Consider the following 6,773-nt stretch of genomic DNA (forward strand, 5'->3'; position numbering starts at 1 on the left):
TTTATCCTGTGCTGAAGAAAATGTTTTCTTTAACGATTAGCAGATCAGACATAGTGTTGAGTTTAAAAGGTTTATTTTTAAATAAAACCAAAATAAAATACTGAATACTGGCAGGCAATAATCCAGGAAGGAGCAGGCTGTTTACAGGAGGAAATGACAGATGAGGCTGGAGGCAGAAAGCAGGTCTGTAACACGAGCTAGGGTCATTCAAGGGTTGCCAGTATTATGGGAAGTGTTCTTGTCTACCTCTAAATTTAAACCTCGTGCAAAAGATATTATCTTTTTTATTAACAGAAAGGCATGTTTAGTCTACACCCTGTGTTTGCAGAGATGTAAGTTTAATTAGAGTTCAGTTTCTCGTTGGAAATTTATTCCAACTAGAAAAATAAAATAAAATAAAAAAAAGAGTTCAGTTTCTCAGTGTTCTCCAATTTGCATTGCTTTTTGTCATTTTATATTATATTATTATTATATTATACATTTTTTTTTTGTGTCTCTGCTCTGTCTTCTCTAACCCCCAGTCAGTCGAGGCAGATGACCGTTCACATTGAGCCTGGTTCTGCTGGAGGTTTTCCTTCTGGTTAAAGGGGAGTTTTTCTCTCCACTGTCGCTTTATGCATGCTCAGTATGAGGGGTTGCTGCAAAGCCAAGGACAATACAGACAATAGTCCCCTGTGGCTCTACGCTCTTTCATGAGGAGTGAATGCTGCTTGTCAAGACTTGAGGCAATCTACTGGGTTTCCTTAGATAGGAAACGTTTTGACCAATCTGTATAATCTGATTGAATTTGACTTTGTAAAATTCCTTGAGATGACATGTATCATGAATTGGTGCTATATTAATACAATTTAATGTAACAGTGTGTGCTTACATTGTCATAAAGCGATCTTAGAACTTTTTTTTACCTCTGTGTGTGTGTCAAAGTGTGGGGGATATGATGGTAATTTAGAGAAGGCAAGGAGAGGTGGGTCCTCCCCAGTGGTTCAGGAAGGGTTAAAGGTCAGGGGCAGAGATGGGGCTTTTATACGTCACATGAGGCTCTTTGTTTATTCATCACAGATGCTCCTCTTTAATCTGTAAAGACACAGGGTTTGTCTTACTAGGTGTGCATTTGGGGAATAATGCACCTTGAATGCTTTTTGCCTTCAATAAAGACCAGTCTCTGTACTGAAAGAGTATCTTTCTTCTTGATAATTTTTTCCTTGACAGCCGGCAGGAGAAAGCAGAAAGGACAAAAGACTAGTCAAGAATCATTGTCAAAACAGTCCAAGGTCATGTCCAGAATCACAGACCCAATGAGGTGACCAGCAAGGGCAAGGCAAACTAGGAAAATCAAAAAACTTCAGGCCATGGTCAAAACCAGCATATTAACTCACAATATGGCTTTCTCACAACCTGGCAGTGACCGTGTGTGTGGGAGCCAGGAATAAATAAGCAGAGTCCAAGGTGAGATGACTTGAAAGTAATTAACAGCAGCAGGTGAAGCTGATAATGTGGAGAGGTGCAGATGATGGGGGTGGGGGGTAAAAAAAAACAGCCAAAAAAACCCCAAAAAGCCCAAATCACAGTTTTCTTTCTTCATAAACATATCACTTCGTCTTTGAAGTCACAAAGTTTTATGACAGTTGTTTAAGCTACCCTAAATAGAGTTTCCTCTCCCAGAGAGGGGAAGACTCAGACAGAAAAGGGACTGTGGGAGTCCATTTCATTCACTGTGAACTTCATGGTAAAGGTTGAAAAAGGCAGTTTTAAAATATTGGGATCATGCTTGTGTTGCAGCTGAAAAACACAAGGGCAGTACATCAATAATGGGTATTAGCAGCTTTGTCGAGGACTTCCATTGTCTACTTTTGATGTGCTGTCAGTAGCTATATTTACATGCACAAAATTTCACGATCAGATTAAAATGTATTTGTCATGATATTTTTCTAGGATGAACCCGGACACAGAGCGCACACACAGAGTTGGATATTAAGAGAGTTTATTGTACAAGTGGATGATGACTGACATGAGGAACCAGAGTCTATTACCAGGCGGAGTTTTAGGGTGCAGAAGCTGGCCGGCAGGAGTAGTGCGGAGAGACTGACCAGGAGGTGATCTTTAGCTGATGACTGGAGACCAGGACAGAACACAGGAGTCGAGAACTTGAGACCGAAGCAGGGCGCCAGAGCTGGTGACTGGTGACTAAAGCAGGGCGCCAGAGCTGGTGACTGGTGATTAAAGCAGGGCGCCAGAGTCGATGACTGGAGACCAAAGCAGGGTGCCAGAGCTGGTGACTGGTGACTAAAGCAGGGCGCAGAGTCGATGACTGGAGACCAAAGCGGAGCGCCGGAGTTGGTGACTGGAGACCAAGGCAGAATGCCGGAATGGGCGAACCCTTGACTGTGGGCTGAGCTGGAAGGGAGGGAGGCAGAAAAGCTCAGAATGCAGCCTACAAGCTGCATCCTGACAGTATTCATATTCAATAATTGGACTGTACCATTTATGTGGGCACACACAATTAATTTGATCATAATGTGCGTGTATATGCACATGTCTTTATTCAGAATGTAACCACTGACATGCGCAGTTATCATCCCCCCCCCCCCAAAAAAAAAAACACAGAGAAGAAGTACTTCTGTCTTTGCTAAACAGCAAAATATAGTAAACAAAACAGTATAATACAAGCTTGCTTGTCTTCCAAGCGCCCAGGCTGGACTTGCATGAGGTTCTAATTTCAGTTGAAATGTTACTGAGCAAGCAACAATTTTGCGCTCTTTATTTTTTCAAACAAAAAGTTTGTATCATGAGCCCCGACAGTTCTACTTCCCAACATATTTTTGCCACTAAACAACGCAGAAATATGTCACATTTATGTCAGGTGCACTTGGGTCAGTTTGCCACATTTGGAATAATTTGAGCCTGACAAGCGTTTATATGCACATTGATCGGATTATCAAGCGACATAAACCACCCCTCTCCTTCGGATTAGTTTCATTCCGATTGATCTTAATCCGATCATAATATTCCAATTGGCTTGTTTACATGACGCATTTTTATTCCAGTCGGCCCTTTATTCTGATTACTTTTGTCCATGTGAACGTAACTATTGAGCTTTTCAGCTTCAACCTGAGCAAGATGCCAATTGAACAAAATTGAAAACATCAATTCTATCCAAGTTATTGGCTCAGTCCAACTAGTCCATTTCACTTGTTGATCTCTAATAACTTAATGTTTTCCATCCCCTCACAATGGATAGTCATTAGGCTCAGTGTTGGCCTGGCTCTCCAATGAGAAGGGCGATCAGTTCCAGGTGAATCTACGTGCGGATCTAAACTCCAACGAGGGCTCGTCAGCACTACTCCAGACATTTTTAATTGATAAAACTTCCTGGATGTGAAGCAAAATGTCTCAGATTCAGAATAGAAAGCCAGTTGTTTTATTTTCTTTTTTTAAATCTATTTCTTGGATTGATCATGACCTGAATGACTGAGAATCTTCACTGATGAATATCTTGGAAGAAGATGACAACGAGAACAGCTGATCAGTCATGTGATTAAATATTCTGTACACCTGAACTTATTTTACAAATGGGTTTCCATCTCCCATTTCTTCCACCTAAAGGGAGCGTAAAAACATATTTTTGCAAAATTGAGGGAGGTATTTCAAATGTTGCTGTTTCCATCAACTTTTTCTAATGCAATAATTCAAAATGTGCATATGAAATTGAATGGATGGAAAGATGGCTACCGAAAGCTTAGAGCATCATGGACTTGTGATTAAGGTTTAAACAGACTAAATGCCTGTAACTTAATGAAAATAAAATGATTACATTCACATTTCTCTAACACTCCTGTTAAAAGGGAGTTTTTCTTTCACTGTCATTGTTAGAGAAACGTGAATATAATCTTTTTATTTTCATTAAGTTACAGGCATTTAGTCTGTTTAAAGAGGTAGCTTGCAGGTATGTTCTACTGTTTTAGCTTCACACAGGAAGAACAGATGTTTCTTCCAGACGAGAAATGTCTTTCTGGCTCCTCTGCCCTCTTTCTGCGGGAAGAGTCTAAACTTGTGTTTGTGTTGGTTTTCTTTCAAGGATAAAAGGGTTATTAAACTTAATCCTATCAGTCATCACATGGATGCTTAGTATGAGGGATGGTGGTTAGGTTAACCACTTTATGCAGTCACTGTGACCACAGCAATGAGTTATGCAAAGTCAGTAACTTTATGCACGTTCCTTAAATAGAAAACTATTTACCAGTTTGATTAAGGAACTGAACTTGACTACATTGGTTTATAAGTACGATCTAATAGGCATAGATGTAATTTGCTTTGAATCTTTTAATGCGATTGGATTTATTTGACTAAACATTTCTGCATATCCTTGTGTTTCGGTCTTACAATGTTTGTTGTGAATAAGTGCAGAACAAATGGAAGGAGGCATAATCCGTGTTTCTCCCCTTTCCCAATGATCCTTTTTGGGTAGCTGACAACAACACACACGCACACACACACACACACACACACACACACACACACACACACACACAGCATACAACAATGCCTGCACACACACTTTCAGACCCAGGAGCAAGCCAAAGTAGTCTATCAGCTATTATATATAGCTGGCAAGATTTTTGACTATGAGAGGAAGCCAGAGGAAGGAAATTAACAACACTACCCTAACAAAGGGCACCAGCGTGAGTTATGAGGTGCCAATTGATTCTCTTGAGAAAACATCTTTTTTCTCACAGCACCTCAATGCGTCTTTAAACATTGGATTGATTGAATTCAATGAATACAGAAATAGTAGTGAAAGAAATTCATTTGAGCTCAGGACAGCCTGTCTCTGCTTCCTCTCGGTTATTTGTGATTAGAAAGAGAACAGATCAGCTGTAAAGCTATTTCACAGATGAAGATGGTTTAATTTTGCCTTTCATCAGACCTTTCCTTAATTTAGGTCACAGACAAATTATGAACTTAGCTAAGCATGTTCTGTCAACTCATCTGATTTAATATGGCTTATATTTCCATAAGAAACTGGAGCAATGAGCAAAAGGAAGCTGGTGGCCTGCTCTGATGAAACATGTTTACGTCCCATGGTTGGCCGGGTTAAAGTTTGTCACCTATCTGGGGAATACATGGCACCAGGATACACTATGAGATACCACCACACACCACGTATCCAACTATCTTTGCGGCTGACCATGTACACTCTTCCATAGAAATGGTGTGCACTGATGGCATTGGCCTTGTTAGGACTCACCTTTTGTGATTAATTTTGTTAAAGTTATATTAGACTTTTAGTTGTTATCAACTGTGTTTGAATTGATATGAGATCTATATCGGTCAGTCTGTGTGGAAGCATGTAGTTTGTTTTATGATATTTAATGGAAACTTCCTTCGTATACAAAAAAATATTCTTTTGTATTGTCCTAATCTTCTTAGGGCTGAATCCTTCAAGGTTTGTCTCTCTTATCTGTAGGTCTATTGCAATTTGATGCATGCATGGGGCCAATACAGACATAGACTTTTCAGCCCCATTTACACTACCCTTGTTAAACCGATCCGAGCCGAGACCAGTCCGAGCTTGGATCAGTTAACCAAGCCGAGCCTCGTTCTGATGACCGTTTACACACCACCTATCTCGGTTCCTTGGTTGCTCCTCACCTCCTAGTGACAATCTGCGGAACTACTGTTCTCTGGGATTGAAGGCAGGACCAAGCAAATCAAAACAGCAGCGCCCGTAACATTCAGGATGTTATGCTTAAGTATTATTCAGGGGAAGAAGGCAACCAATGGTGAATTTACTTGAGAGAGTCGGCTTTTGGGAAGTGGATGAGACAAATGAATGTCTACTAAGGGTTTACAGATGCCAGAAACGACAGACGCTGAGGTTCATCACACTGCTAAGCAGAATCATCTCTGGAAATTGTGTGGCATGGTAAGGAAGCTAGTATTATTATGAATGTCTGAAATTTGTCTGAATGGAGTGTGTATCGGGACGTGCAGCCAGACATGCTGGAAAAACCGCGGACAGTCAGCTGACTGTAAGGGCATGACGCGGTCTGCTTTTGCGCTCTTAGTTATCAGATAACTGGGACAGAAAAAAACAGGCCGAGACCACACCTGGTCTGCATTTAGCGCGGTCCGGTTATGTCTAGCTCGGTTCAGTTCAGTCTGATTACCAATTAGACTCCAAAGTTATCTCTGTTACTGAGCTCGGACTGGTCTCGGCTCGGTTAAAAAAGGGTAGTGTAAACGGGGTTTTCTAGTACATTCCCTTGAATGAATAGCCCCGTTTACACTACCCTTGTTAAACCGATCCGAGCTGAGACCAGTCCGAGCTTGGATCAGTTAACCAAGCCGAACCTCGTTCTGACGACCGTTTACACACCACCTATCTCGGTTCCTTGGTTACTCCTCGCCTCCTAGTGACGATCTGCGGTACTCCTGCTCTCTGGGATTGAAGGCGGGATCAAACAAATCAAAACGGCGGCGCCCGTAACATTCAGGATGTTATGCTTGAGTATTATTGTGATATTTCGGTGTTTGCGGAAAGTCAGGGGAAGAAGGCAACCATTGGTGAATTTACTTGAGAGAGTCGGCTTTTGGGAAGTGGATGAGACAAATGAACGTCTAATAAGGGTTTACAGATGCCGGAAACGACAGACGCTGAGGTTCATCACGCTGCTAAGCAGAATCATCACTGGAAATCGTGTGGCACGGTAAGGAAGCTAGTGTTATTATGAATGTCTGAAATTTGTCTGAATGGATTGTGAATCGGGACGTGC

This window comes from Fundulus heteroclitus, chromosome 18, assembly GCF_011125445.2.
Source record: "Fundulus heteroclitus isolate FHET01 chromosome 18, MU-UCD_Fhet_4.1, whole genome shotgun sequence".
Lineage (NCBI taxonomy): Eukaryota > Metazoa > Chordata > Actinopteri > Cyprinodontiformes > Fundulidae > Fundulus > Fundulus heteroclitus.